A 12,557-nucleotide genomic window follows, 5' to 3' on the forward strand; every position below is an offset into this window, starting at 1 on the left:
ATGGAATGGAATTGGATGGAAAGGAATGGAATGGAATGGAATGGAATGGAATGGAATGGAATCATCCCTAGTAGAAAGGAATGGAACGGAATGGAATGGAATGGAATGGAATGGAATGGAATGGAATGGAATGGATTGGAATGGAATGGAATGGAATGAAACGGAATGGAATCAAACCGAGTAGAATTTAGTGGAATGGAATAGAATGCTATGGAATGGAAAGGAATTGAATGGATTGGAATGGAATGGAATGGAATGGAATGGAATGGAATGGAATGGAATGGATTGGAATCAACCCGAGTAGAAAAGAATGGAGTAGAATGGAATGGAATGGAATGGAATGCAATGGAATGGAACGGAATCAACACGAATTCAACGGAATGGAATAGAATGGAATAAAAAGAATGGAATTCAATGGAATGGAATGGAAAGTAATGGAATGCAATGGAAAGGAAAGGAATGGAATAGCATGGAATGGAATGGAATGGAATGGAATGGAATGGAATGGAATGCAATGGAAAGGAAAGGAATGGAATAGCATGGAATGGAATGGAATGGAATGGAAAGGAATGGAATGCAATGGAAAGGAAAGGAATGGAATAGAATGGAATGGAATGGAATGGAATGGAATGGAATGGAATGGAATGGAATGGAATGGAATGTTATCAAACAGAGTGGAGAGAATTGGAATGGAATGGAATGGAATGGAATGGAATGGAATGGAATGGAATGGAATGGAATGGAATGGAATGGAATCAACTCGAGAAAAACGGAATGGAATGGAATGGAGTGGAATGGAATGGAATGGAATGGAATGGAAAGGTTTGGAATGCAATGCAATGGAATGGAATAGAATGGAATGGAATCTACCCGAGTAGAACGGAATGGAATGGAATGGAATGGAATGGGATGGAATGGAATGGAATGGAATGGAATGCAATGGAATATAATGGAATCAACCAGGGTAGAACGGAATGAAATAGAATGGAATGGAATGGAATGAAATGCAAAGCAATGGAATGGAATGGAATGGAATGTATTCAACACGAGTAGAACGGAAAGGAACGGAATGGAATGCAATGGAATGGAATGGAATGGAATGCCATGGAAGGCATTGGAATGGAATGGAATGGAATGGGATGGAATGGAATGGAATGGAATGGAATGGAATGGAATGGATTGGAAACAACCTGGGTAGAATGGAATGGAATGGAACCGAATGGAACCGAATGGAATGGAGTGGAATGGAATGGAATGGAATGGAATGGAATGGAATGGAATGGAATGGAATGGAATGGAATCAACCCGAGTAGAACGGAAAAGAATGGAATGGAGTGGAAGGGAATGGATTGGAATAGAATCAACCCGAGAGGAATGGAAAGGAATGGAATGGAATTGAACGGAAGGGAATGAAACAGAATGGATAGGAATGGAACGGAACGGAATGGAATGGAATGGAATCAACCCGAGAAGAACGGCGTGTAATGGAACGGAAAGGAATGGAATGAAGTGGAATGGAATGCAATGGAATTCAATCCACTCGAGTAGAATGGAATGGAATGGAATGGAAAGGAAAGCAATAGAATGAAATGGAATTGGATGGAAAGGAGTGGAACGGAATGGAATGGAATGGAATGGAATCAACCCTAGTAGAAAGGAATGGAGTGGAATGGAATGGAATGGAATGGAATGGAATGGAATGGAATGGAATGGAATCAAACCGAGTAGAATGGAGTGGAATGGAATAGAATTGTATGGAATGGAATGGAATGGAATGGAATGGAATGGAATGGAATGGAATGGAATACAATGTAATAGAACGGAATCAACAAGATTGGAGAGAAATTGAATGAATGGAATGGAATGGAATGGAATGGAATGCAACGGAATGGAATGGAAAAGAATATAATGGAATGGATTGGAATCCACCCGAGAGGAAGAGAGTGGAAAGGAATGGTATGGAATGGAATGGAACGGAATGGAATGGAATGGAATGGAACGGAATGCAGTGGAATGGAATGGAATGCAATGGAATGGAATGGAATGCCATGGAATGCAAAGGAAAGGAATGGAATGGAATGGGATGGAATGGAATGGAATGGAATGGAATGGGATGGAATGGAATGGAATGGAATGGAATGGAATGGAATGGAATGGAATGGATTCAGCACGAGTAGAACAGAAAGGAATGGAATGGAATGGAATAGAATGGAATGGAATGGAATGGAATGGAATGGAATGGAATGGAATGAAAAGGAATAGAATCAACCCGAGTAGAACGGAATGGAATGGAATGGAATGGAATGGAATGGAATGGAATGGAATGGAATGGAATGGTTTAGAATGCATTGCAATGGAATGGAATAGAATGGAATGGAATCTACCCGAGTAGAACGGAATGGGATGGAATGGAATGGAATGGAATGGAATGGAATGGAATGGAATCATCCCGAGTATAATGGAATGGAATGGAATGGAATCTATTGGAATGGAATGGAATGGAATGGAATGGAATGGAATGGAATGGAGTGGTATGGAATGCAATGCAATGCTATGGAATGGAATGGAATGGAATGGAATGGAATGGAATGGAATGGAATGGAATGGAATGGAATGGAATCAACCAGAGTAGAACGGAATGGAATGGAACGGAATGGAATGGAATGGAATGGAGTGGAATGGAATCAAACCGAGTAGAACGGAATGGGATAGAATGGAATGTAATGGAATGGAATGCAACGGAATATAATGGAATCAACCAGGGTAGAACGGAATGAAATAGAATGGAATGGAATGGAATGGAATGCAAAGCAATGGAATGGAATGGAATGGAATGTATTCAACACAAGTAGAACGGAAAGGAACGGAATGGAATGCAATGGAATGGAATGGAATGGAATGGTTTGGAATGCAATGCAATGGAATGGAATAGAATGGAATGGAATCTACACGAGTAGAACGTAATGGAATGGAATGGAATGGAATGGAATGGAATGGAATGGAATGGAATTGAATGGAATGGTATGGAATGCAATGCAATGGAATGGAATGGAATGGAATGCAATGGAATGGAATGGAATGGAATAGAATCAACCAGAGTAGAACGGATTGGAATGGAAAGGAATGGAATGGAATGGAGTGGAGTGGAATGGAATCAAACCGAGTAGAACGGAATGGGATAGAATGGAATGTAATGGAATGGAATGCAATGGGATATAATGGAATCAACCAGGGTAGAACGGAATGGAATGGAATGAAATAGAATGGAATGGAAAGGAACGGTATGCAAAGCATTGGACTGGAATGGAATGGAATGTATTCAACACGAGTAGAAAGGAAAGGAACGGAATGGAATGCAATGGAATGGAATGGAATGGAATCAACTCGAGTAGAACGGAATGGAATGGAATGGAATGGAATGGAATGGAATGGAATGGAATGGAATGGAATGGTATGGAATGGAATGGAATGGAATGGAATGGAATGGAATCAACCTGCGTAGAATGGAATGGAATGGAACGGAATGGAACGGAATGGAATGGAACGGAATGGAATGGAGTGGAATGGGATGGAATGGAATGGAATGAAATGGAACGGTATGGAATGGAATCAACCCGATTAGAATGGAATGGAATGAATGGAACGGACTGGAATGGTATGGAATGGAATGGAATGGAATGCAATGGAATGGAATACAATGAAATGCAATGGAATGGAATGGAATGGATTCAACACGAGTAGAACGGAAAGGAATGGAAAGGAATGGAATAGAATGGAATGGAATGGAATGGAATGGAGTGGAATGGAATGGAATCAACCCGAGTAGAAAAGAATGGAATAGAATGGAATGGAATGGAATGGAATGCAATGGAATGGAACGTAATCAAAATGAATTCAACGGAATGGAATAGAATGGAATAGAAAGAACGGAATTCAATGGAATGGAATTAAATGGAACGGAATGCAATGGAAAGGAAAGGAATGCAATAGAATGGAATGGAATGGAATGGAATGGAATGCAAAGGAAAGGAAAGGAATGGAATAGAATGGAATGGAATGGAATGGAATGGAATGCAATGGAAAGGAAAGGAATGGAATAGAATGGAATGGAATGGAATGGAATGGAATGGAATGGAATGGAATCAACCCGAGTAGAACGGAATGGAATGGAATGGAATGGAAGGGAATGGAATGGAATGGAATGGAATGGAATGGAATGGAATGGAATGGAATGGAATGGTTTAGAATGCATTGCAATGGAATGGTATAGAATGGAATGGAATCTACCCGAGTAGAACGGAATGGGATGGAATGGAATGGAATGGAATGGAATGGAATGGAATCATCCCGAGTATAACGGAATGGAATGGAATGGAATCTATTGGAATGGAATGGAATGGAATGGAATGGAATGGAATGGAATGGAATGGAATGGAGTGGTATGTAATGCAATGCAATGGAATGCATTGCAATGCAATGGAATGGAATGGAATCAACCAGAGTAGAACGGAATGGAACGGAACGGAATGGAATGGAATGGAATGGAGTGGAATGGAATCAAACCGAGTAGAACGGAATGGGATAGAATGGAATGTAATGGAATGGAATGCAACGGAATATTATGGAATCAACCAGGGTAGAATGGAATGAAATAGAATGGAATGGAATGGAATGGAATGCAAAGCAATGGAATGGAATGGAATGGAATGTATTCAACACGAGTAGAACGGAAAGGAATGGAATGGAATGCAATGGAATGGAATGGAATGGAATGGTTTGGAATGCAATGCAATGGAATGGAATAGAATGGAATGGAATCTACACGAGAAGAACGGAATGGAATGGAATGGAATGGAATGGAATGGAATTGAATGGAATGGTATGGAATGCAATGGAATGGCATGGAATGGAATGGAATGCAATGGAATGGAATGGAATGTAATAGAATCAACCAGAGTAGAACGGAATGGAATGGAACGGAATGGAATGGAATGGAGTGGAGTGGAATGGAATCAAACAGAGTAGAACGGAATGGGATAGAATGGAAAGTAATGGAATGGAATGCAATGGAATATATTGGAATCAACCAGGGTAGAACGGAATGGAATGGAATGAAATAGAATGGAATGGAATGGAATGGAATGCAAAGCATTGGACTGGAATGGAATGGAATGTATTCAACACGAGTAGAACGGAAAGGAACGGAATGGAATGCAATGGAATGGAATGGAATGGAATCAACTCGAGTAGAACGGAATGGAATGGAATGGAACGGAATGGAATGGAATGGAATGGAATGGAAAGGAATGGAATGGAAAGGTATGGAATGGAATGGAATGGAATGGCATGGAAGGCAATGGAATGGAATGGAATGGAATGGGATGGAATGTAATGGAATGGAATGGAATGGAATGAATGGAATGGAATGGAATGGATTGCAATCAACCTGCGTAGAATGGAATGGAATGGAACGGAATGGAACGGAATGGAATGGAGTGGAATGGAATGGAATGGAATGGAATGGAATGGAATGGATTGCAATGGAATTAACCCGGGAAGAACGGAATAGAATAGAATGGAGCGGAAGGGAATGGATTGGAATGGAATCAACCCAAGAAGAACGGCGTGTAATGGAACGGAAAGGAATGGAATGAAGTGGAATGGAATACAGTGGAATTCAATCAACTCGAGTAGAATGGGATGGAGTGGAATGGAATGGAAAGCAATAGAATGGAATGGAATTGGATGGAAAGAGTGGAATGTAATGGAATGGAAAGGAATGGAATCAACCCTATTAGAAAGGAATGGAATGGAATTTAATGGAATGGAATGGAATGGAATGGAATGGAATGGAATGGAATGGAATGGAATGGAATGGAATGGTATGGAATGCAATCAAACCGAGTAGAATGGAGTGGAATGGAATAGAATTGTATGGAATGGAATGGAATGGAATGGATTGGAATGCAATGGAAAGGAATGGAATGGAACGGAATGGAATGGATTCAACCCGAGTAGATCAGAAAGGAATGGAATGGAATGGAACGGAATGGAATGGAATGGAATGGAATCAACTCGATTAGAACGGAATGGAATGGAAAGGAATGCAATGGAATGGAATGGGATGGAATGGAAAGGAATGGATTGGAATCAACAAGAGTAGAATGGAATGGAATGGAACAGAACTGAATGGAATGTAATGGAGTGGAATGGAATTTAAAGGAATAGAATGGAATGCAATGGAATTCAATGGAATGGAATGGAATGGAAAGGAATGCAGTTGAATGGAATGGAATGGAATGCAATGGAATGGAATGTAATGGAATGGAATGGAATGCAATGGAATGGAGTCGATTCAACCCAAGGAGAAAGGAATGCAATGGAATGGAATGGAATGGAATGGAATGGAATGGAATGGAATGGAATGGAATGGCATCAACCTGAGAAGAACGGAATGGAATGGAATGGAATGGAATCAACCTGAGAAGAACGGAATGGAATGGAATGGAATGGAATGGACTGGAATGGAATAGAATGGAATTGGTTCAACCCGAGTAGAACGGAACGGAATGGAGCGGAACGGAATACAATGGAATTGAATCAACCCGAGTAGAATGGAATGGAATGGAATGAAATGCAAAGGAATCTAAAGGGATGGAATTGAATGGAATGGAATCAACCCGATTAGAAAGGAATGGAGTGGAATGGAATGGAATGGAATGAGATGGAATGGAGTGAAATGCAATGGAATGGAATGGAATGGAATGGAAAGGAAAGGAATGGAATGGTATCAACCCAAGTAGAACGAAATGGAATGGAATGGAATGGAATCAACCCGAGAAGAACGGAATGGAATGGAATGGAATGGAAAGGAAAGGAATGGAATGGAATCAACCCAAGTAGAACGAAATGGAATGGAATGGATTGGAATCAACCCGAGAAGAGCGGAATGGAATGGAATGGAATGGAATGGAATGGAATGGAATGGAATGGAATGGAATGGAATGGAATAGAATGAAATGGAATGGTATAGAATGGAATTGAATCAGCCCGAGTAGAATCGAATGGAATGGAACGGAATGGAATGGAATGGAATGGAATGGAAAGGAATGGAATGGAATGGAATGGAATGGAATGGAATGGAATGGAATCAACCCGAAAAGAGCGGAAGGGAATGGAATGGAACGGAATGGATTGGTGTGGAATGGAATGGAATGGTATGGTATGTAATCAACCCGAGAAGAATGGAATGGAATGGAATTTAATTGAATGGAATGGAATGGAATAGAATGGAATTGAATCAACCTGAAAAGAACGGAACGGAACAGAATGGAACGGAACGGAACGGAATGGAATGGAATAGAATAGAATTGCATCAACCCGAGAAGAAAGGAATGGAATGGAATGGAATGGAATGGAATGGAATGGAATGGAATGGAATGGAATGGAATGGAATGGATTGGAATGGAATGGAATGGAATGGAGTGGAATGGAATGGAATGGAATGGAAAGGAATGGAATTAACCCGAGTAGAATGGAATGGAATGGAACAGAACAGAATGGAATAGAGTGGAATTCAATCAACCCGAATAGAGTGGAATGGAATGGAATGGATGGAATGGAAAGGAATGTAATGTAATGGAATTGAATGGAATGGAATGGAATGGAATAGAACGGAATGGAATCAACCCTGGAGGAGAGAAATGGAAAAGAATGGAATGGAATGGAATGGAATGGAATGGAATGGAATGGAATGGAATGGAATGGAATCATCCCGAGAAGAACGGAATGGAATGGAATGGAATGGAAAAGAATGGAATTGAATCAACACGAATAGAACTTAATGGAATGGAATGTAATGGAGCGGAATAGAATGCAATTGAATCCACCCGAGTAGAACGGAATGGAATGGAATGGAATGGAGTGGAATGGAAAGCAATGGAATTAAACGGAATGGAATGGAACGGAATGGAATGGAATGGAATGGAATCAAACCGAGTAGAATGGTATGGAATGGAATGGAATGGAATGGAATGGAATGGAATGGAATGGAATGGAATGGAATGGAAGGGAACGGAACAAAACTGAATGGAACGGAACGGAAAGGAATAGAATGGAGTTGAATAAAAACGAATCTTATGGAAAGTAATGGAATGCAATGGAAAGGAATAGAATGGACTTGTATCAACCCAAGTAGAACGGAACGGAATGGAGCATATCGGAGTGAAAGAGAATACAATCGAATCCACCCGAGTAGAACGGAATGGAATGGAATGGAATGGAATGCAATGGAATGGAAAGGAATGGAATGCAATCGAATGGAATGAACTGGAATGGAATGGAATGGAATGGAATGGAATGGAATGCAATGGAATCAACCTGAGTAGAATGGAATGCAATGGAACGGAACGGGACGGAATAGAATGGAATTGAAACAACCCGAGTAGAATTTAATGGAATGGAATGGAACGGAATGGAAAGGAAAGGAATGGAATGGAATGGAATGGAATGGAATGGAATGGAATGGAATGGAATGGAATGGAAAGGAATGGAATGGAATTTAATGGAATGGAATCAAACCGAGTGGAGAAAAATGTTATGGAATGGGATGGATTGGAATGGAATGGAATGGAATGGAATGGAATGGAATGGAATGGAATCATCCCGGGATGAACGGAATGGAATGGAATGGAATGGAATGGAATGGAATGGAATGGAATGGAAAGGAATGGAATAGAATGGAATAGAATCAACCCGTGTACAATGGAATGGAATGGAATGGAATGGAATGGAAAGGAATGGAATGCAATCGAATGGAATGGAAAAAATTGCAATGCAATGCAATGGAATGGAATGGAATGCAGTGCAATTCAATGGAATGGAATTGAATGGAATGCAATGCAATGGAATGGAATTGAATGGAATGGAATGGAATGGAATTTAGTGGAAGGGAATGGAATGGAATCAACCCGAGTAGAACGGAATGCAATGGAATGGAATGGAATGGAATGGAATGGAATGAAATGGAATGGAGTGGAATCAACCCGAGAATAAAGAATGGAATGGAATGGAAAGGAATGGAATTTAATAGAATGGAATTGAATCTCCCCGAGTACAATGGAATGGAACGGAAACTAAAGAAAAGGAACGGAGCGGAACGGAATAGAATGGAATTATATCAACCCGAGTAGAATAGAGTGGAATGGAACGGAATGCAGTGGAATGGAATGGGATGGAAAGGAAAGGAATGGAATCAACCCGAGTAGAATGGAACAGAACGGAACGGAAAGGAACGGAATGGAATTGAACGGAATGGAAGGGAATGGAATCTACTCAACCCGAGAAGAATGGAATAGAATGGAATGGAAAGGAATGGAATGGAATGGAATGGAATGGAATGGAATGGAATGGAATGGAAAGGAATGGAATGGAATGGAATGGAATAGAATGGAATTGAATCAACCTGAGTAGAATGCAATGGAATGGAATGGAAAGGAATGGTATGGAATGGAATGGAGTGGAATGGAATGGAATCAACCCGAGTAGAAAGGAATTGAATGGAGTGGAATGGAAAGAATGAAACGGAATATATTGGAATGGAATGGAATGGAATGGAATCAACCAGAGAAGAACGGAATGGAATGGAATGGAATGGACAGTTATGGAATAGAATGGAAAGGAATGGAATGGAATGGAGTGGTATGGAATGGAATCAACCCGAGAAGAACGGTATGGAGTGGAATGGAATGAAATGGAATTGAATGGAATGAAATGGAATGGAATGGATTTAACTCGAGTAGAACGGAATGGAATGGAAAGGAATGGAATGGAATGGAATGGAATGGAATGGAATGGAATGCAATGGAATGCAATGGAATGGAATGGAATCAACCCGAGTAGAAAGGAATGGAATGGAATGGAATGGAACGCAATGGAGTGGAATAGAATGGAATTGAATCAACCCGAGCAGAATGGAACAGAACAGAACGGAATGGAACGGAACGGAATGGAATGGAATGGAAAGGAATGGAATTGAATCAACGCGAGTAGAATGGAATGGAATGGAAAGGAATGGAATGGAATGCAATGGAATGGAATGGAATGGAATGGAATGGAATGGAATGGAATGGAAACTAAAGGAAAGGAACGGAACGGAAGAGAATAGAATGGAATTGAATCAACCCGAGTAGAATGCAATGGAATGGAGTGGAACGGAATGGAATAGAATGGAATTGAATCTGCCACGAATAGAATATAATGGAATGGAATGGAACGGAAAGGAAAGGAATGGAATGGAATGCAATGCAATGGAATGGAATGGAATCACCCCGAGTGCAGAGAAATGGAATGGAATGGAATGGATTGGAATGGAATGGAATGGAATGGAATGGAAAGGAATGGAATGGAATGGAATCATCCTGAGAAGAACGGAATGGAATGGAATGGAATGGAATTGATTGGAATGGAATGGAATGGAATGGAAAGGAATGGCATACAATGGAATTGAATAAAGCCGAGTGAAATAAAATGGAATGGAAAGTAGTGAATGAAATGTAATGGAATGGATTGGAATGGATTGAACACGATTGGAACAGAGTGGAATTGAATGGAATGGAATGGACTGCAATGGAATGGCATGGAATGGAATGGCATGGAATGGAATGCAATGGAATGGAATGCAATGGATTAGAATGGAGCTGAGTCAAACCGAATGGAATGAATGGAATGGAATGGAATGGAGTGGAAAGGAATGGAATGGAACGGGAAAGAATGGAATTGAGTCACCTCAAATGGAATGGAATGGAATGGATTAGAACGGAGTTGAATCAACCCGAATGGAATGGAATGGAATGCAATGCAATGGATTAGAAAGGAACTGAATCAACGCGAGTTTAATGAATGGAATGCAATGGAATGGAGTGGAAAGGAATGGAATGGAACGGGAAAGAATGGAATTGAGTCAACCCACATGGAATGGAATGGAATAGATTAGAATGGAGTTGAATCAATCCGAATGCAGTGGAATGGAATGGAATGGAATGGAATGGAATGGGATGGAATGGAATGGAATGGAATGGAATTGAATGGAATGGAATCAACCTGAATGGAGTGGAATGGAATGGAATGGAATGGAATGGATTGGAATGGAATGGAATGGAATGGAATGGAATGCAATCATCCAGAATGGAAAGGAATGGAATGGAATCGAAGGAAATGGAATCAACCCGATTGGAATGGAATGGAATGGAATAGAATGGAATGCAATGCAATGGATTCAACACGAAAGGCATGGAATAGAATGGAATAGAATGGAATTTAATCAACCCGGTTGAAATGGAATGGAATGGAATGGAATGGAATGGAATGGAATGGAATGGAATGGAATGGAATGGAATTGAGTGGAATGGAATGGATTGGAATGGATTGGAATGGAATGGAATATAAAGGAATTGAAACAACCCGAGTGGAATGGAATTGAATGGAATGGAAAAGAACGGAATGGAATAGAATGGAATGGAATCAACCCCATTGGAATGGAATGGAAGGGAGTAGAATGGAATGGAATGGAATGGAATGGAATGGAATGGAATGAATGTGATGGAATGGAATGGAATGGAATGGAATGGATTGGAAAGGAATGGAAAGGAACGGAAAGGAATGGAGTGGAATGCAATCATCCAGAGTGAAATGGCTTGAAAAGGAATGGAATGGAATGGAATGGAATGGAATGGAATGGAATGGAATCTAAAGGAATGGAATGGATTGGAATGGAATGGAATGGAATAGATTGAACCCGATTGGAACAGAGTCTAATGGAATGGAATGGAATAGACTGCAATGGAATATAACGGAACAGAATTGTATGGAATGGATTGCAAGCAACTCCAGAGGAATTTAAAGGAATGGAATGGAAACAAACTGACTGGTATGGAACGGAATGGAACGGAATGAAATGGAATGGAATAGTGTGGAATGGAATGGAATGGAATGCAATGGAATGGAATGGATCGGAATGGAATCAACCCCAGCGGATTCGAAAGGAATCGGAAGGAATGGATTGGAATTGAATGGAATGGAATGGAATAGAATGGTATGGATGAGAATGGAATGGAATCAACCCCGGGGGAATGGAATGGAATGGATTGGAATGGGATGGAATGAAATGGAATGGAATGCAATGGAATCAACCGGAGCGGAATGGACTGAAATCAAATAGAATGGAATCGAATCAACGCGAGTGGAATGGAATGGAATGGAATGGAATGGAATGGAATGGAATGGAATGGAATGGAATTGAATGGAGTGGAATGGAATGGAAGGGAATGCTTTGGAATGGAATGGAATAGAATGGAATTGAATCAACCCGAATGGAATGGAATGGAATGGAATGGAATAGAATGGAATGGAATGGAATGGAATCAACCACAGTGGAATGGAATGGAATGGAATGGAATGGAATGGAATGGAACGGAATTGAATGGAATGGAATGGAATGGAAAAGAATGGAATATAATGGAAAGGAATGGAATGGAATGGAATGGAATGGAATGGAATGG

Source organism: Gorilla gorilla, chromosome 4 (assembly GCF_029281585.2).
Source record: "Gorilla gorilla gorilla isolate KB3781 chromosome 4, NHGRI_mGorGor1-v2.1_pri, whole genome shotgun sequence".
NCBI classification, from domain to species: Eukaryota; Metazoa; Chordata; class Mammalia; order Primates; family Hominidae; genus Gorilla; species Gorilla gorilla.